This window comes from Ascaphus truei, chromosome 1 (genome assembly GCF_040206685.1).
Source record: "Ascaphus truei isolate aAscTru1 chromosome 1, aAscTru1.hap1, whole genome shotgun sequence".
NCBI lineage: Eukaryota > Metazoa > Chordata > Amphibia > Anura > Ascaphidae > Ascaphus > Ascaphus truei.
Genome location: NC_134483.1, coordinates 487757939 through 487779089, shown reverse-complemented (window position 1 = coordinate 487779089; position 21151 = coordinate 487757939). Strand labels below are relative to the sequence as shown.

The 21151-nt window shown below is 44.4% G+C and overlaps 1 protein-coding gene across 1 annotated transcript in view; it reads left to right on the top strand.

The window, feature by feature from the left end:
* The first annotated feature begins 1829 nt into the window (after positions 1-1829).
* Positions 1830-21151, top strand: part of STIM2 (stromal interaction molecule 2) — a 154702-nt gene continuing 135380 nt past the window's right edge. The window contains exon 1 of the mRNA XM_075568178.1: positions 1830-1850. The gene's annotated coding sequence lies outside the window, so the exon portion shown is untranslated. The remainder of the gene's footprint in view (positions 1851-21151) is intronic.

The window sequence follows — 21151 nt, the reverse complement described above, 5'->3', positions numbered from 1 at the left end:
TTTAGGGAGACATGCAATTTGCAACGATGTGAAATTGCTGCACATTTTTTCTAGACAATATCAGTGTTGAAATTATAGTACTTTATCAGATTAGGATTGGAAAAAAAAAAAAAACCTTTTTATATCTCTGCTAGTGAAAATGAATCTTGAAATGAACATTCAACTGTGTGCTTTTGCAGGAATAGTTTTCAGTTTAGACTCGGAATGTCTCTGGTCCCTTCAGTAAATCTGTAATGTTCATGTTTTCTTAGATGCATTAACTGTGTATATTGTTTCATAAAGTTCCACTGCAAAAATGCTCTTTTAGCAGCAAGATTGATACGCCATGTGCCATATCTATTCATTGATTAGTTTAGATTGTGAAAACATATTTCTGTATGTTTCCATTTTCAATACATTTCCTGGATCTGTTTTCATCTGCCTTTCAACATACAGTGGCCGTTATTCGAAGACTTCACGCGGTGTATACATCGGAATACCCATGTCCCGCCTTAGACGCATGTTGACTCGGTTTATTATCGGGTGCAAAAATTTGCATTTTAGCGTTGTCTGCAATACCGTTGAGAAACTCAAGTGGGCGATCGCGAGTTGTTGTCTTAAAAATGTAATAGAAATTAAACCTGTCTTTCATTGCCATAGAGTTAAGCAAAGTGTGTGTGTGTAATTGTAATTTGAAGATTAACGCTCCTTAGCCATACACAGATTAAAATTATGAGGCCACATATACAGGATAATAAATGGAAAAGTAATACAAAAATACAACGTTGCTTCTTCCGAATGTAAAATATATGTAATTAGGTAGTACTGGAGGAGTCCTAGATGGAATGCCATAAATGGAATGCAATATTTTGAATGGCCTACTTATTGATACATAATTAGACCCTGCTTAAATTGTGAGTAAATTTGGGAGGAGTGCAGGATTTTTGTATTTGTTTTCTGGAAATGTAAGGCCGATTTTATCTTTTCCTAACAGTATACTCCATAAAGGTGTATAGAATTATATAGTGATACTGTAATAGGGGTTGACCGAAGCTCACCTAATTCTGTTTCCAGGTTTTTCACTGGACATTTGATTGGGTGTGTAGCAGGCTCTGTACTTCGAGAAGGTTGTAAATTCATACATTTTTAAAAAAAATTTTTTTTGCAGAAACAACTATAAGTCTAATGAGAAATGTTTGGTTCTGTAATAATTTCAAATGTGGCATTACCCACTTTAACATCCAGAGAAATAGTGCGTGGAAATGCGGTAGGATTAGAGCTAGATATGCAGTCATTGCATTGTTTCAGATACTTGAAATTAGCACAGCAGCTGAAAAACATCTGTTAGCCTGTAAAAATGCCGTGGCTAGTATTGTTGGTATAGGAGGAGTAAGAAAAACATGCCATTTGAGCTGCTCGTTTACAACCATTAAATACATATGCTGTTGGGTGGTTATAAGGTGTGCCCTAGATAAGATTGTTTCTGTTATAAAACAGAATATTTTCTTGGAGCCGCAGTGACGATTGGCTCTGTTAACCTCAACCTATATCTTTCATTTAATGTGTAGAACAAAAATAAGTCGGATATATAGTACATTTGTTTTGATGTTGTATATCATGTAAGATAAGTGTGCTTCCAATTTAGGATTCAATGGGCAATCCCTCCTACGACCAAACAAATTCCTCTAACCAGTTTAAGATGCTTTGTCTGTGTTGGTGGTGCCTTTTTTTCTACTGAAATCTGACACACACAATTTTAAATATTTTTTTACAGTTGGACTTGGTCAGATTTGATCTCTGGCTACTTCCTTTTGTCTGATGGCACTGTGTTTCACATTTCAATGAAGCCTTCTACATCTGTATATATAAAGGTGAGAAAGTTTGTGAACCCCAATAATAATTATGAAAATTCCATAGTTTTTCAATGATAACCTTCTTGAATCAAAACCAGTCTTTTCTTAAATATCCAATAGGGTTTATATTAACCAATTCCATGTCTTTTGAAACAAAATTATGTATGAATTAGACAGAGTAATTAAGAGTCAGGGTATGTGCAAAAGTAAGCGAACCCTTGGTTTTATCAGCTAAATTAAAGGGGATAATTAGAATCGGGTGTTTAAATAGATCGTCAGGTGAGTTTGTAAAGATCAGAAACTTTGTGCATTTGCTCTTCACTACATGTGGAAACACATTATGCCACGATCAAAAGAAATCTGAGTACCTCAGAAAAGCAGTTATTGATGCTCATCTGTCTAAAATGTTTACACAACCATTTCAAATTATTTGGGGCTCCACCAGACCACTGTCAGAAAAATTGAGAAAGTTCAAGTCCACAGTCACTACACAGGAGCAGTCGTCCTACCAAAATCTCTCCAAGAACAAGCCAGCAAATCATCCAGGAAGTGACAATGAACCCCAGAGTAACATACAAGGATCTGCAATGGCTAATGTGTGTGTTCATGAGTCAACTATCAGAAAAACACTGAACAAGAATTGTGTTCATGAACCAATAGCCAGGAGGAAACCACTGCTCTCTTAAAAGAACATTACGGATTAACATGAAGTTAACCAAAGAGCACACAGATGATCCACGACACCTCTCGAACAATGTTCTCTGCACAGACGAGTCTAAGGTAGAACTTTTTGGCCTCAATGAGAAACTTGTGGTGAAAATCAAGCAATTTATTTGAACAGCATAACCTCATCCCAACTGTCAAGTATGGCGATGGGACTGTGATGGTTTGGGGCTGTTTTAGGAGCTGGACGGCTTGCTATCATTGGCACAACCTTGAATTCTGCACTGCCAGAAGATTCTAGAAGAGAATGTCAAGCCATCCATCCGTGAGCCAAAACTGAAGCAAACGTGGGTTATGCAGCAAGACAATGATCCTAAACATACAAGCAGATCTACAAAAGAATGGCTACAGAAGAAGAAATTCTGCGTGTTAGAATGGCCTGGTCAAAGTACAGACCTAAATTTCATCGAAATGTTATGTCGGGACATGAAGTGAGCTGTCCATTCAAGGACAAAGTTCACCGTATTTAAGCAGCTCTGTAAAAAGGAATGGGCTAAAATTTCTCAAAACCAATGTGAGAGACTGACCAGCAGTTATAAGAAATAGTTGGTCATTGCTGCACAAGGGGGTACAACCAGTTACTGAATCCAAAAGTTCATACTTTTTCACACATGGATATTGAATGTTTAATCATTTGTGGATAAATACATGTTGAAAAAGTCTGTTTTTGTATAATTTGTTTGATCAGGTTATCTTTATCTATTACTAGCTTTTGTACCCGGCTTCGCCCGGGGACCTGCCGGGACATCTCCCTGCACTGCTGCCGCATCGCCCCTCGCTGCCGGCACATCTCCACGCCACTCCCCCCCCCCCCCCCCCTGCTGCTGGCACATCTCCCCGCTGCTGCCGCATCTCACATCGATGCCAGCACATCTCCCCACCCCCCCCGACTCCCGCTGGCACATCTCCCCCGCACACACACACACACACACACACACAGCCCCGATCCAGCCAAGGACACGCCCCCTCCCTTAGTAGCCACGCCCCCCGCTCCTGCTCTAACATTTTTGCAGGACACCCGATGGAAACTTAGAATGTCCATAATTTGGGAGGTGAGTCATATTGGAAGCTCAAAATAGGTGTTGACCTACAAATCCACAGCACAATGTCCAGTAAAAGTTTTGTTGTGCTACGTCGTGCCGTTTGTGGGATTTCGATGCTTCGGAACATACAAACAAAGAAACAAACAAACAAACAAACGGAATAACAAACTTAGAAATATAGTATAGATTAGAATTTAGATTAAAATCTAATAGCATTTTAGGTTTGAAATATGTGAAAATATGAATGGGTTCACAAACTTTTTCCCGCCACTGTATTTGTTGTTGCAAATTGCTGTCAGGTCCAGGATATTTCACATTTTATTGACTTTCCCCAAACTTTGGGCTATTATCTTGGCCAAACCTGCTCGAATGCCACAGATCCCCCAAGAATGCCTTTCCAGGTACATTTAAAAGACTTTAGTTTATTCCCCACTGTCGGGGAATAATTGCGACAACCATATTTCAACCCCTCCACTTGCAAGACCAGTTGTAGACCTCAGATACCCGTAGTCCTGTAAAATACACAAAGCTAGGCCTTGTCAGTGGTTTTACATTCCATAAAAACAATTCTGGTATTTGTATGACAATTTAATTTTCAAGTAAATGTTCAAATCAACATTAACCTCTTATGTGCCAGATTGATTAAAATAATTAATCGTTTCTTCCATTTCTGTTACTATCATCCCCCCCCTTTTTTTTAACCTTTTTTTTAAAGGATACAATTAAGCAATAAAAATATATTTATGCATTCAGTCAGACTTTGTTTACAAAAAATTTATTAAGGTCAATATTATGACCTTAGCATCTGTATCTTATACAGTGAATACTTCATATCCAAAATGGAGTTCAACAGCCTATATACATCGTAGTTTCCTTAGCAGTCTTAGCTAGGGGAAACCCTTCAAATGAGTTCTTGGTAGATTACCTTTCGGGTTACATCCCCCAAGATCAGAGTGGTCTCCCTACATAGTGGTTGAAAAGAGAAGCTCACAGCTCCTTCTCTTGCTGCCTTGTGCCTGTATTAGCGCTGTCCCATATAGTGTTAGCTTTTAGAATTGGTGTTAGATATTGGATTAGGGTTAGTTAGAATTAGCGCTACAATAGATTTATGGCCATGGTTTTTAATAGTATTAGGAATGGGTTGGTAAGAATTTGTAGTGGTTTTAGTTAAAGGTTTGTGGTTAAGTTTCATTTTATTTTCGAGATAGGGTTTATATGTTGAGGTATTGTTCATGTACATTTTTTGTGTATTACTTTCTGTAAAATATTTGTGGGTAGGCTCATGGCTAGCGTTAATATTTTGAGTTGTAGGGTTATTTTGTTAGCAGACTGTCATGAATTGTGTTTTGTGGTGTGTTTTTTTTGTTTGTGTTGATGTAGCATTAAAGAGGCAATGCAAGCAGCTTAAAAAAATAAAACCTTTTTTGTTTTAATATATGCAACATTTGATTATTAAAATCTATTTGTATCTACATTTGATTTATTGAAAACGAATTACCTAAGCTGCCGATCGATTGGTTCTCCCGTGATCGATCACAAAAGTCCTGTTTCCCAGGGTTTACTAAATGGCTGCCTTTCAGTTTCAAATCAATCCTTCAGTCAGTGTAAGGCCCGGGCCATAGAGGGGTGGGGAGAGCGGAGGCGCACTAACGCTGAGGCTCGCCTGCTTCAGTCAGCGCGATTGCACGGACTTGCAGGCGAGCCAGCGTGCGCGAAGGGAGCCGGGGGGAGGTGGTTGGAGGCAGGGCAGTGACGTTGCTGGGCCAATCGCCCACGACGCACTGACGTCAATGTCACGGCGCCGTGACGTTGACGCTGATGTGCTGTGATTGGAGGTTTTCAGCCGACAGCGCGCTGAAAAACAGCTTGGCGCTCGGCTGAAATCTCCAACTCGCCAGCACGCCTGCGGACGCTCGAGTGAGCCCCCTCTCAAGGCATCCTCATTGAGGATGCAGGGGCTCAGCGCGGAGCGTCCGCACGCCTCAGCACGGCCTGTCCGTCTATGGACTTGGCCTAAGGCTGCGTCCATAGGACTGCAGCCATGCGGAGGCTGAGGGAAAGTGGGTGCTTTCCCTGGCCTTGGTCCGGGGGCGTGTCGGGGGGGGGGCCTGTGACGTCACGGAGCTGGTTCGCCCTCATTGGGCGAACCGCTCACGTGACTGGCCCTGCACTCCCGTGAGCGCGAAAATTTTCCCTGGACGTAGCCTAACTCAGCAGCTACAATCGATTCATATATTACAAAGGTAACATTATCTATTGTTTCAGTTTGCAGCTCTGGGAATATTAGCAACAAACAGGAAAGTGTTATAAATATCCTGCACTGCTGGAGAGGTGAGCCAAAGCCGGCTATAGAATTCAAAAGATGCTCAGTATATTAAAACTCATTTAGAATGGCATTACGAGTTGAATTATAATTTTTTTTAAAAAAGTACAAAGTATTACCTAATACAACAGAAATGATTTTTTTTTTTTAAGAAGAGAGGCGTTATGCTCACTCTTAGGGTTTTTTGTTAGTCGGGAATACATTTGGAATTATTGTCTTGTATATGAGATTTGGGTTCTAAGTAGCATTTTAGTTTTTTGGGCAATGACCAAATGGGGGTTAGGATTTGGCATAAACATAGGTTTCACATAATGAGACCGCGCTATAACCGGGATCGCGTTAACCCGGGATTGCAAAATGGCCGCCGCACGAGGACTTACCCGGCATCTGCAGCTCAGAGGCATCTGAAAAGCAGTACAGTACAGTACAGTACAGTAGAAGTTAAATTTGATAATAGAGTCAATTACATCACACCAATCCTATGATGTAGCAGGTATAGAATCGCTATCAGTGTATGAAGGATCATGGGTTCGATTCCTGTATGTTATGCTAAAAGTGTGCGTGTGCACGTGCGTAATAAAGTATTGAATGTTATAAAAAAAAAAAAAAACCTTGCTTGTAGATGTGGGCAGCCTGATGAAGCAGGGAGAGGAGAAAGCTGCAGATGCAGGGTAAATCCTCACGCAGCGGCCATTTCGCTTTAAACAAAAAAAATTTTTTAAATCGGGAGCCACGCTCAGACCGCGTTATAAGCGGATCCGCGTTGTAGCTATAACAAGGTTGAGCTGTATGTCATAACCCAGACTCCCTGGCTGCAGTATTGTATTCTGTGATTATGGGATAGGGCTGCGGCCATAGTGCGCACAGCACAAACAAAACAATTATGTGAAGTAGTCCGGCCATACTGCGTGAGATGCGGCGCTTGACGGCGCGGCAGAATTTGGAGGAGACAAATCCATTTGATTTTCCGCGTCACATGAGCATTTGAACCAATGAGGGTGAACCAGCCTGAGGACGTCATGGCCACGCCTCCCTGTCGCGCATGTCATCTTGGTCCACAGATTGCTCAGGCGACAGGTGCGCGCACACCCCCTAGCGTTCTGTCGCGTACGCGCTCTGTCTGCAGCCTAAGGCCTCGTCCAGGGTGATGCTGAGCGGGCTTGTGCAGGCCGCGATGAAACACATTGCTGCACTGTGTATGGCCAGCGTCTGCGCATGCACGGCGCTTAGCTGCTTGCATAGGCAAGCAAATTAGATTATGTCGCTCGCTGGCGCGTCACGTTAGCGGTTTGCCTAATGAGGGCGAACCAGTTCCGTGACGTCATGGCCGCACGCGCATCTAGCTGGCCATAAATTGCCTGGCCCAGCAGAGCACGTGATGTCTCTGTACTCTGTGCGGTGGAGAGTTTTTTTTTTTTTTTTTTTGTTTTTTTTTAACTTTTCAGAACTGTGTACAACATGAAAGCAAATAAAACGTATTTGGGTGTCAAATGGTGTTGTCACTTGTGTGGCTAAAGGCCTAACTTTAGGGAAGTGTTACAAGACCACTGATTATCAGTTCTCTCACACTAATGGCTTGTATTTGTAACCGTGTTTACAGTCTGACCTACATATTGACAGGTTTAGCAGGACTTTCTTTTTTTTGTTCTCTTTTTTTCTCTTCCTTTGACTTTAGTTTCAAGGAATACGCACAGCACATTGCAAAGACATGTATTGTTGTTTGGGCCAGGTGCATGAATATGCTCAGATCATCTTACTTTGACTTGCACAAAGCTATATCTGTTTCTCTGCCTTTTTGTTTATTGGTTTCCTGGACAATTTAATATACTGTACCTAGAAATCGTCAAGATGTGTTTTCATTTGTAGTAGCATAATCCATTCGGAAACCTCTTGTTTGGCCCTTAGGACAATGTGTTGCTTGAACAGTCTGAGTTGTCTCTAAGCATAACGTGTTTGCTAGTGATTGGATCCTAAATCCAGTATGAAACTTACAAATGGATTGAGGTTTATTTTTAAAATATTGCAATTGTACCCTTGTCTTGACCATTTGAAACACTATAATATTCAGCTGATCTTTGAAGAAATCCTAGGCTGTAACCACCAAAGCAATGATTGACTTCATATCTAATTTTTTAAACCGGGATATCTCCTGTTGATATCGTAGCACACGCGATTCTCAGATAAATCTAGATCTTCACATATGTAAACCCTTTTCTTTTAATATGCAAACAAATGACATTCACATCTATTTGATACATTGTCATTATGTTTTAGGGAACAGAACTATTTAGTCTATAGCAAAACTTTAGTGATGGCAAAGTCTACACAAAATTCCCTTTTATACATTAAGGTAATATGCATATAGCAGCTTAACTCATTTGCCTTAATACTATATAAGAAATCTATCAGTTGAAGTTCATGGTGCTGTTCTCTTAGACAGGGGTGCGCAAAGTATTTAACTTGAGCCCCTCCTGCCTCCTTACCTCCTGCCTTGCGCCCCCTCGGCTCTGGCGTCAAATTACGTCACGTTACCATGGCAATGTGATGTCACGTGACCCCGCGGCGGTTACCATGGCGGCGCGTCGCCGAAGATCAGATAAGAGAAGCTGCAGAGGTCTCACGCGGTCCCCCCCCCCCCCCCGACACTTCATTTAAGTGCCTTTGCGAGAGCGCTGGACCTCTGTAGCTGCCGCGCCCCCCCTGGGAATTCTCGCGCCCCCCACTTTGCGCACCGCTGCTCTTACAGATCCTGTTGACATTGTCTAAAGTTTGCCTGCTGTTATTCCCGGGTAGGTTTGAGTTTGGGGTCAAAAAGTGACCTGTAAACCTTCATCTTCATGTTCTGTTTTTATTATCTATAAATACAATATAAAAAGGAATGCTTGAAAAAAGTTGGTGTGCATAGCAAATATGCATTTAGGTGTATGTATTTACGCATGTTAAACATACACAACATTTTATATCCTTGTCCAACATTGTATTACAGCATAATGCCTTTGTCACGAACTGCACACCTGTGAGCACGTGACTTGTATATTTATTTATTTTATTTATTTATAAAATGTTTTACCAGGAAGTAATACATTGAGAGTTTCCTCTCGTTTTCAAGTATGTCCTGGACATAGTTAATATGACAAATATTACATGGTTACAAATACAGTTACATAAATGAACAGGGTATACATTATATACACATTGCATGCACAGTTAGAGAAGATGTATATTATAGGCTTATGTAACAGTTACAGACAGATTAAAATGTGAGCCAGCCTTCGATTTGAAAGAACTTAAACTGGTGGTGGATGTGAGAGTCTCCGGTAGGTTGTTCCAGTTTTGGGGTGCACGGTAAGAGGAGGAGCGGCCGGATTCTTTGTTGAGCCTTGGGACCATGAACAGTCTTTTGGCGTCTGACCTCAGGTGATAAGTGCTGCATGTGGTAGGGGTGAGGAGCTTGTTCAGATAGATGGGTAGCTTGCCCAGAAAGTATTTGAAGGCAAGACAGGAAAGGTGAACTTTGCGCCTAGACTCGAGTGATGACCAATCTAGTTCTTTTAGCATTTTGCAGTGGTGTGTTGTATTTGCATTGGAGAACAAAACGACAAATTGAATTGTAGAGGGTGTCAAGTTTGCCAAGGTGGGTTTGGGGTGCCGAGCCATATACTATGTTTCCATAGTCGATAATTAGCATTCGCATCTGCTGTGCAATACGCTTTCTGACCAGCAGGCTTAGGGAGGATTTGTTCCTGTAAAGTACACCTAGTTTGGCATAGGTTTTGGATGTCAGGGTATCAATGTGCATTCCGAATGTTAAGTGGGAGTCAAACCATATGCCCAGGTATTTAAAACTAGTAACAGGAGTTAGGGTGGTGTTTGCGTTGGTTCTGATCTGGAGCTCAGTCACTGGAAGCTTTAAAAATTTAGTCTTGGTCCCAAATACCATTGTTACAGTCTTGTCAGTGTTTAAAAACAGTTTGTTTTGGGAAATCCAGTTTTCGAGTATCAAAAAGTCAGACTGAAGTACGTGTTCAAGGTCGGAGAGGCTATGGCTGGGTGTGTATAAGATTGTGTCATCTGCATACATGTGTATTGAAGCTTCCTTACAAGCTGTGGGAAGATCATTAATGAACACTGAGAAGAGTAGGGGCCCCAGAACAGAGCCTTGCGGGACGCCACAGGTGATTTCCAGGGGGTTGGAGTTAGAGCCTGAGATGGACACATGTTGGGATCTTCCTGATAGGTAGGACTGAAACCAGTTTTAAGCATGCTTCCCTATTCCAGAGCTCTAGAGTTTGTTAAGCAAGATAGCACGATCAACAGTATCAAAAGCCTTGGCAAAATCTAGGAGTATTGCACCAGTGAGTTGACCACGTTCCATTCCACACTGGATTTCATTGCAAACTTTTAGCAGGGTAGTTACGGTAGTGTGTTTAGGGCGAAAGCCAGATTGGAATTGGCTAGGGAAATTTGTCTTGGTATAGTAATCGCTTAGTTGGGAGTGGACACATTTTTCCATGACTTTGGATAGGATTGGGAGAAGGGAGATTGGCCTGTAGTTTGAGACAGTGTTTTTGTCCCCACTTTTGAAGATTGGGACATCTCTAGCAGTTTTCCAGGTCTTAGGGATATAGCCTGCAGACAGGATAGAGTTGACTATGGAAGCAATTGGTTTGGCAATTGCTGGGGCACCAAGTCTTAGGAACCTAGATTGTAGTAAGTCAGATCCACATTGGCTGCTTAGTTTTAATTTGAGGAGCGCTTGTGTAATCTCTTCGGATACTGGGCCAAATTGAAAATTGTGAGCAGTGTTGGGAGAGGATGAGGCTATATGGGTACTCCCAGGATGAGATTCAGGTTTGTGGTTTGGGTTGCGTTTCGCTAATAAGTTAGTAGCACACCCCACAAAGTAATCATTGAATGCATTTGCAACGTCGGTGGGGATTGTCAGAGTAATATCCCCCTTAGTGATATTACTTGGCTGTTGATGGTTAGAAGGCTGGAGTATGTTGTTAAGCTTCCAGAAGTTAGCTGGGTTTGATGTATTCTGGAGGAGATTGTCAGAATAATATTGTGCTTTTGCATGCCTTGTTTGCCTTGTGCACATGTTCCGCAGGCATCTGTAGTGATTGGGATCCTTGGTAGTGCCAGTTACTTTGTGGCTTTTCCACAAGGCATCCCTGAACTGGTAGAGTGCTATAAGGTCAGGTGTAACCCATGGAAGATGGGCACCCCGTACACTTATTCTGCGTAGTGGAGCATGGGTTTCACAGAGTTTTAAGAACTCGGATTGGAAATAGTCAAGCGCAGAATCAGGGTCGGGAATTAAATCGATTCTGTGCCAAGGGCAGTTGGTAAGGTCAGCCAGAAACTGTTGTGGGTTAAAGTTTGTAAATGTTCTAGTGAGGAGAACTTTAGGGGTTGGTTGGGGTGGTTTAATTTTCCTTACACAGTACACTATTGCATGGTCACTGAAAATGTCAGGAAGGATGCCAGTGGATTGGATTCTGCAGGGATTTGAGGAGAGAAACCAGTCAAGCAAGGAATGGTTGTGCGATTTCAGGTTTGTCCGTGTGGGTTGGGAAATGAGTTGCGATAGGTTAAGCGATTTTGATTTGTACCTGGATTTTGTGGTTTTTAGGGTCAAGCCAATTGAAGTTAAAATCCCCAAGAACTAGCAGCTCACTCTTTTCATTCAGAGAGGAAATGGAGCCAAGAAACTGAGTGATATCAGTCAGGGATTGTAGAGGGGCTTTAGGGGGGCGGTAGATGCCAGCAAGCAAGATGGGCTTAGAAAATGGGAGGCAGTGTAAATTGTAAGGTGTCTGCAATATAAAATAACACCCCTCCTCCTCTCTTTGACCTATCTCTCCTAGAAATGGAGTATCCCTGAATGGCAATATTTGCATCAGTAGTTTTAGGGGTTAGCCAAGTTTCTGTAAGAACGATGGCTTTGGGTTTATGGATAAAGCACCATGCCCTTAGTTCATCCAGTTTGGGCAGCAGACTCTGGATATTTATATGGGCGAGAGATAGCCCTTTTTGGAATTTGAAGGGGGTATGGGACATAGTTGAAGTGGGAGGGCCTGGGTTAGATTCAATATCACCTGCTAAAGAGTAATAGTATGAGTAGAAATTTGAGTAGTTGTTTGCAAGTTGTAACTTTATGATTTTTGCCAATTGAGTAGTTGGTGTGCTGGTTTTCAGGGTTTTCCACCAACATTCAGTAGATAGTGCAAGGCTTTTTAGTAATCCAGGGTGTATGTTGATGTTGGGCGTGGGCCAGGAGGGTGAAGTGTGGAGTGGATAGAGAGAGTAACATTTCAATGAGGCCACGAGAAAGAACAAAGTGGAGGTAAAAAGCAGGTTCATTATGGTCAGAATAGCTCACCGTTTGTTGCCATGTGTAGAATCGTTTGTAGAAGGAAGCAGTCCCCAGTAACCTCTAGTCCAACTATAGTCTAACTATATCTTCTCACTTAAAACCTCACTTTAAGATGCCTCACTATATCATGCCAATGCAGTCCCTGCTAATGCAGGGGGGGGGGGGGTATTGGTTTTATACAGCTAAAACAGTCACATGACCCTCTCCCCTCCCCAATAAATCAGCTTGTTCCAGTTGGTCAATTAGCAGTACACAGTTAAGAGAAGAAAAAAAAAAAACACCTTTTGATATTCAAACATACCAAATTATCAATACTAAAGGCCGCTGGGTATGTGACAAAGCTTAAAGCAGCAGTCCGGCGTTTTTTGTATTTATGTCAATTTTTTTTCCATTTAATTTTTCCCCCCTTTAATATGGGCTTCAATACAATCCACACACTAAATAATTAGTTAAGTTGCCATTCGATACGTTCTCCTGTGATCGGGGAAGATTCGGCTCGGGGGTTCACTAAATGGTTGTCATTGTAGCAGAAGAGGACCAAAGATGCAAAGTTCTGTAGGCAAGATCATGTGACCAGACAGTCATTAGATACAATTGGTGCACTGCTAGAGAGAGAAAGAAGGGCTCAAACTAGTGTGTGCCAGGGCCTGTTTCAGAAGAGGAAGGGGTTGTGACTTTGTAGATGGTTGCTATAGAAACAAAAAATGCTCGTTACATTATAATACATAAAAAATATTGTTCAGGTTTTTTTTTTTAATGCTTCAAATATTTTCTCATAGTACAGAACTGATTTATTAACAAAAAAAAAAAAACCATGTTCGATATTGCTTGGTCTGCAGCTTTAATGCAGACAACTATCTACCTGATCACACCTGCAGGGTCCCTCAAATCAGTAATATGTCCTGCACACTCAATTCTTTTCCTCTCTTTTAAGGCTATACACTCTTCTGCCCCTTCTTACATCTCAGCCCTAATTTCTCGCTATTCATTTGCCCGACTCTTGCATTCTGCTCAAGATTGTCCTCTTGTCTACCCTCATCTAAAGCCCCCTCCCACCTAAAACCTCTCTCTCTGCCCCACACCTCTGAAATGTTCTTCACCTCAATATCCGACTCGCACCCTCTCTCTCTCCACCTTTACTACCTTTCTTAAAATGCACTTCTTTAAAGAGGAAAATGGGTAGCTCCGCTGGCTGTTGCTATACATCTCATATGCACTGACGGCCTCTTGCAGGCGCACTTACCAGAACACCATCCTACTAGCTCTGTAAATTCTTCCTATTTACTGCTTAGATTATAAACTATCTGGGGCAGGGACTCCAATTGCTACTTTCATGTCTGAAGCGCTTTTTCCCATTATTTTATATTACATCATGTCTATTATTGCTGTGAAGTGCTATGAACTTGGATAGCGCGACAGACAGACGGACATCTCCCCTCAATCATCACATATTTACCTTAAAATGTTTCCACCACTAAGGTCTAAGGGATCCTGCAATTTGTACTTGGCGCGCACAAGCGCCTTCGCACCCAGTATGAGCTCAGCCTAATAAAGCACAAAGACCATACTTCTAACAATATAATAAAACAGAAGTCTCATATGTGCGTTCTTTCAAAGTGTCTTGAGTGGGAGAAATATGGGATTTCACGTGTCATAGCATTGACACTTAGTTGCAAATCTGAATTCCTATTCTAAATGCATCGGTTATATCCTAGCATCCTTCTCCATAAGCCCACCTTCTAGGCATGACCGTAACACCCTCCCCTCGCTCCCATCAAATCAATTAATCAATGAATTAATCAAAAGGTGCCTGAATAGAGAAAATGCCCCATATCTTTATTTCTATAATACTTGGATGAATGTGCCATCTTCACCGTTGTGTTGGCATAATGAAAATACGTGTGTGGATACTAAACTCGTGTGTTTAATGCCTTGTTTGATAGACAAATGGATATCTGTTCTTCACACCCTCTCAATCATGGTTTGTATCATTTAATTTGTCTGATCAAAATTGTTACAAAGATGCAGTTGTAATTCTTGGGACTAATATCAGATCTGCGATATTTTATATTTATCAAACTTACACAAATATGGACGGTCTTCTTGACCACACCCTCTGGCATGCACAGAACCTTTCAGGGGTCCCTTTAACATATTAAAAGGTTTCTACTGTCAAAAATGAGTTGTGACTCCCCAATTTCCTACACCAGTGTTGGCCTGAGATAACCTAACTTCTAGGCTAGCACATTAAACCCAGAAAGGGTCAGTGGCCTAACCTGCCATAAAAACTGGTTTTATGACAGTAAAAAAAAAAAAAAAAAAAAAAAGCAAAATGGCTTGAAACGCATGAATTCGGAACACCCACCTCTCAACACTGTTGCTATATGTAGAAAGTTAAGGAATCTACCACTGCCCAAATGTAGACATTAATATTTTAAAAAGTTCTGTAGCTGCTGACAGTGAAAAACTGTCAAATTCTATAGGGTTCTGGCAAATCATTATGAATGCTATATTATTATTTATTTATTTATTTATTTAAATATAACACCCACTGAAAGTTTTACAAGGAATTGTGTAATTCATACGCCGGGCTAAACAAAAACATGAGAAGGGTTTTAGGGGGAGTGGGGTTTTAAGGATTTTCTTTTTAATCAGGTGGAGGGGGTGTGTGGTAGTGCTTAGGGGGTATGTTGAGCCAGGGGGTGGTTGTTTTCTCGGGCAAAACACAGTGACCAAGATGTACACACACAAGGAGTTAAGATGTAGTCCCAGGGTGGAGAAGGGATAGAGCTACAGGGGGACCCTCTTGTCCTTGCCTGTGAAGGGGAAGATCTGTATGATAGTCTGCCAGAGGCTCCCTAAGGCCGTGCTTGTAGTGCTGGCGTGTCGCCCCGAAAACATATGCATTGCCACCACCGCGTGCGCTTATAGTGCGTCGCTGTCGCGAAAACTGGTACCCGACAAAATTTGATTTTTCAAGGGCTGGCGCGTCACGTAACTTTCACCGGTCACCAGTTGTGTCGCCGTCACCATCGACGGCACTATAGGCACGGCCTAACTGTAACTCTCTTCCTGTCACTCTGATGCAGAAAGAAGCACAGCCTGAAGAGAGGAGTGAAGGAGGAGGGTTGTGTGTCAGTGAGAGAGACCGTATCTCTGACCCCCACCCCTCTACCACAGTGCAGCTCTAATGAGCAGAATTGGCAGGAAAGAGAGTGTCGGCACTGCGACAGCATATTATACAGCACAGCTTTAGGCGCCAGAGGTAACAACTTAGGCGCAGAGCGGCCAGGCACCTAGCATTTTTCAATGCTTGCATTTAAGAAAAGGAAAAATGTTCGGACCAATTTCTTAACATTGAAAGTTGAAATCCAGAAGAACACCATAAATATTGGTTGGCTAACTTTGTCTGTCTGATTTGGTGCAGTTTGTCCTTTTCGGTGCACGTTTTAATCACTTAATTTGAGAATAGATTAGAATTAGACTTGTAATACGTTTACCTTAACTTGATAATGCCAACTGTATGCAACCATAACTTAATGAAGAAGATGTTTTGCAAGGCATGGCAGTTATGTGGATAAATGTAAAATAAAAAGCGTCCAGGTGGGATTGCTGCTATAAAGGGGCAACTCCCCTCAAATATGTAAGGTTTTTTTTTTTGCCATATTGCCAAAGTGTTTGGGGTACCAGAGTGGTGCATTATAATTGAATAGCAGCACCAAACGGTTAATTTGTGCATGTATATGCATATTTTACTTGTGCAATATGTTTTTACATTATTAAGTTTCATGATGAAAGCTAATTACTGCAAGCTGTCTCTTCCCAGATTGTGCAGGCTGTTTATAACTAGTGTCATGATAATATCATGAGATATTAGGTATTTTAACCCCTTTAGTACCAACGGGATTAAAATACCTAATTTGGTCTCCTTATAGTAAGCTTCAAAGGCAGTCTCTAGATGGTTCTGCAAGGTTCAAGGGGCGTGGCTAAAAGTTTCCAACATGAGCGTGACTTTATTAAAAATGAGAATATCCTGTGCTGTCATCTCATCTGCATAATAAAAGTAGCAGATCTGTAACCGTTTCACTGAGGTGCACGTTCTGACATCACACACTGCATTTTTAACAGGTACTGGGGGACAGATATGAATTCTCTTAAATGTAGGATTTAGACATTCATATTTAGCCTTGTCGTGTCTGCCATGAGGGCCTAAATGTATTGATGTGACTCGTGTGTGTAAGTATAACAGAAGTAAAGTTATGAGTATGTTTAGATACAGGCATACCCCGCATTAACGTACACAATGGGACCGGAGCATGTATGTAAAGCGAAAATGTACTTAAAGTGAAGCACTACCTTTTCCCCACTTATCGATGCATGAACTGTACTGCAATCGTCATATACGTGCATAACTGATGTAAATAACGCATATGTAGCAGGCACTATAGTGTCCCCGCTTGCGCACAGCTTCGGTACAGGTAGGGAGCCGGTATTGCTGTTCAGGACGTGCTGACAAGCGCATGCGTGAGCTGCCGTTTGCCTATTGAGCGATATGTACTTACTCGCGAGTGTACTTAAAGTGAGTGTCCTTAAACCGGGGTATGCCTGTATTGAATGCTTTAGGTAAACGTCATTTGGTGGGAGTTTTTTTTACTCTGTCGTAAAACTGGCAATCTCACAGCTAATTTACGACAGGGGCTAGGTTTCTGTGGTTTACATGGGAAGAAATAATGTATTTAAATCTGGAAAAAGATTTGGAAAATCAGATCTCAACATAGGTGAATTTAGGACTAAATTCTTGATTTCTCATATTCATGATCCAGCGGCGCCTCTGGGGAAAATCTATGGTGTGGTAATATATTGGATTTTCTGTCTGTTTTACCCTTTTATTTTAAGAAGTTGTTCTGCGTTTTATTGTGACTATGTTTTTTGTAATACTTTTTCTGTAATCTAAGCACTTTTTATATATATATATACAGCTAAACCCCGTTATAACGCGGGTCTCGGGGTCCACCCCGAGACCACCGCGTTACTAACGGGGTCGCGAGAAAAAAAAATGGCCGCCGCGCTTTAGCGCATATTCATCCCGCGGGACAGGAGATGGGAGCGGGCATGTCCCTCCGCTCCCCGCTTCCCCCTGTCACCGCGGGACAGGCCGCGGGGCAGGAGATGGGAGCGGGGATGTCCCTCCTGTCCCCGCTTCCCCCTGTCACCTCGGGACAGGCCGCGGGGCAGGAGATGGGAGCGGGGATGTCCCTCCTGTCCCCGCTTCACCCTGTCACCGCGGGACAGGCCGCGGGGCAGGAGATGGGAGCGGGGATGTCCCTCCTGTCCCCGCTTCCCCCTGTCACCTCGGGACAGGCCGCGGGGCAGGAGATGGGAGCGGGGATGTCCCTCCTGTCCCCGCTTCCCCCTGTCACCGCGGGACAGGCCGCGGGGCAGGAGATGGGAGCGGGGATGTCCCTCCTGTCCCCGCTTCCCCCTGTCACCTCGGGACAGGCCGCGGGGCAGGAGATGGGAGCGGGGATGTCCCTCCTGTCCCCGCTTCACCCTGTCACCGCGGGACAGGCCGCGGGGCAGGAGATGGGAGTGGGGATGTCTCTCCTGTCCCCGCTTCACCCTGTCACCGCGGGACAGGCCGCGGGGCAGGAGATGGGAGCGGGGATGTCCCTCAGGTCGCCGCTTACCTCAGAACCATGCTGCCTGCATGGAGGTTGTAGCGGGGGGTTTCTTCTCCCCACTGCTGTCCCCGGTGCTCCCGCTGCCTGCGCGGGAGGAGGGGGGGGAGCGGGTGGTGGTGCTGGTCGCGGCCCGTCTGTGTAGAGTGAGAGAGTGTGTGTGTATGTATATATGGGAGAGAAAGTGTGTGTGTGTATATGGGTGTGTGAGTGTGGGTAAGTGTCTGTGAGTGTGTGTAAGTGTCTGAGTGTGTGTGTAAGTGTGTGTAAGTGTGTGTGAGTGTGTGTGAGTGTGTAAGTGTGTGTGAGTGTCTGTGAGTGTGTGTGAGTGTCTGTGAGTGTGTGTGTGTGTGTGTGTGTGAGTGTGTGTGAGTGTGTGTGAGTGTGTGTGAGTGTGTGTGAGTGTGTGTGAGTGTGTGTGAGTGTGTGTGAGTGTCTGTGAGTGTCTGTGAGTGTCTGTGAGTGTCTGTGAGTGTCTGTGAGTGTCTGTGAGTGTCTGTGAGTGTCTGTGAGTGTCTAAGTGTGTGTACGTGTGTGTACGTGTGTGTAAGTGTGTGTAAGTGTGTGTAAGTGTGTGTGAGTGTGTGTGAGTGTGTGTAAGTGTGTGTGAGTGTGTGTGAGTGTGTGTGTGTGTGTGTGAGTGAGTGTGCGTAAGTGTGTGTGAGTGTGCGTGAGTGTGGTCAGTGTGTGTGCAGTGTGTCAGTGTGAGCAATGAGCAGTGTGTGTGCAGTGTGCAGTGTGTGTGCAGTGTGGCAGTGAGCAATGAGCAGTGTGTGTGCAGTGAGTGTGTGCAGTGTGTCAGTGTGAGCAATGAGCAGTGTGTGTGCAGTGTGCAGTGTGTGTGCAGTGTGGCAGTGAGCAATGAGCAGTGTGTGTGCAGTGAGTGTGTGCAGTGTGTCAGTGTGAGCAATGAGCAGTGTGTGTGCAGTGTGGCAGTGTGAGCAATGAGCAGTGTGTGTGCAGTGTGCGTGAGTGTGGTCAGTGTGTGTGCAGTGTGTCAGTGTGAGCAATGAGCAGTGTGTGTGCAGTGTGCAGTGTGTGTGCAGTGTGGCAGTGAGCAATGAGCAGTGTGTGTGCAGTGAGTGTGTGCAGTGTGTCAGTGTGAGCAATGAGCAGTGTGTGTGCAGTGTGCAGTGTGTGTGCAGTGTGGCAGTGTGAGCAATGAGCAGTGTGTGTGCAGTGAGTGTGTGCAGTGTGCAAAAAAAAAAATGTAAAAAAAATTTTAAAAAATTTTTTTTTTTTTTTTTTTTTTTTTTTTTTTTTAAAAACGGGAGCCACGGGAAAACCGCGTTATAACCGAATCGCGGTATAACGAGGCGCGTTATAACGGGGTTTAGCTGTATATATAATATATAATAAATTATATATATATATATATATATATATATATATACAGTGTATATATCTATATATATAGATATATATATATATATATATATTTTTTTTTTAAACCGTTGTGTCTTCCCTGTGTCTAGGGGCAATCTGATTGGCCAGAGGCTGAGTGACAGACCAATCAGATTGCTCCGTGGGCCGCCCTCCTCTCATTGGCTTGCTTCTGTGGCCTCGACCGGCCCTCCTCCTCGCACCACCGCCTGGCCACTCTCTTCTTCTCCCTCTCCCTCCTGTTCTGTCTCCCGCTGAGTCCCCCTGCCCCCGGGTATCACCCCCACCGGATATTGCCCCCCTGCCCCCGGGTGTCACTCCCCCCCCCACTGCCCCCTGTGTCGGTCCCCCCTCCCTTTCCCCGGTGCCCCCCTGTCACCTGCGTGTTGCATGTGTGCTCCGAGCCGTCCAGCGGCCTGGCGGTGCACGCACGCTGCGGCTGCTCCCACTCCTCGGGCGGCTCACTGTCCTCTCGACGCCGGCTCGCGCATGCTCCGGGGTGCCATGCGCTGCATGCTCTGCCCCCCACGCCCGGGACCGCGGCTGCTCCCGCACCTCGGGCGGCTCACCGTCCTCCCGACGCCGGCTCGCGCACGCTCCGGGTCGCATGGTGGCCTGCGCTGCATGCTCCGCCTCCCACGCCCGGGACTTGTCGGGCGGAGCGCCCGGATTGGAGAGAGGCGCCTTTTGGACCAGTGGGAGCTCGGAGAATGAAGGGGGGGGGGGGGGGCTGGTGTCCCCCGGTGGGTGGGCGAGGCTGCGGCATCCTCACTGCAGTTGTTGTTGGTGCCCGAGAACATGTGTCTCACAGTGTGTTTGTGTGCGTGTCTCACAGTGTGTGTGTGTCACTGTGTGTGTGTCACTGTGTGTGTGTGTGTGTGTGTGTGTGTGTCTGTCACTGTGTGTGTGTGTGTGTCTGTCACTGTGTGTGTGTGTGTCCGTCACTGTGTGTGTGTGTGTGTCTGTCACTGTGTGTGTGTCTGTCACTGTGTGTGTGTGTCTGTCACTGTGTGTGTGTGTCACTGTGTGTGTGTGTGTCACTGTGTGTCACTGTGTGTGTCACTGTGTGTGTGTGCGCGTGTCTCACTGTGTGTGTGCGTGTGTCTCACTGTGTGTGTGCGTGTGTCTCACTGTGTGTGTGCGTGTGTCTCACTGTGTGTGTGCGTGTGTCTCACTGTGTGTGTGTGCGTGTCTCACTGTGTGTGTGTGTGTGTGCGTGTGTCTCACTGTGTGTGTGTGTGGGTGCGTGTCTCACTGTGTGTGTGTGTCTCACTGTGTGTGTGTGCGTGTGTCTCACTGTGTGTGTGCGTGCGTGTGTGCGTGTGTCTCACTGTGTGTGTGTGCGTGTCTCGCTGTGTGTGCGTGTCTCGCTGTGTGCGTGTCTCGCTGTGTGTGTGTCTCACTGTGTGCTGCGCAGGGGGGGGAACAGAGCTGCTCGGGGGGGCACGGCCGGAGCTGTGTAGGGGGGACACACGCCCGGAGCTGTGTAGGGGGGGGGGGGAATGGCCGGCGCTGCGTGTGCGGGGGGGGGGGGGGAGAAGAGAAGGACTGGAGCTGCGCAGGGGGGGGGGGAGGTGGAGAGGGACGTGGACAGAGGGGGGAGCAGGAGTATATATATAATTTTTTTTAAATATATATATTTAAATATTTAATAAGTAATGCTTTGGGCTCTGAATGAGTAGTTGCACGCCCTGGAGAGAGTAATTAGGTTTTCGGGCACATTTTTCTACAACTGATTTTGGTGAGTTAAAGTGTATAGTTTTTCTATAATACACAGGAACCTGAGGCCC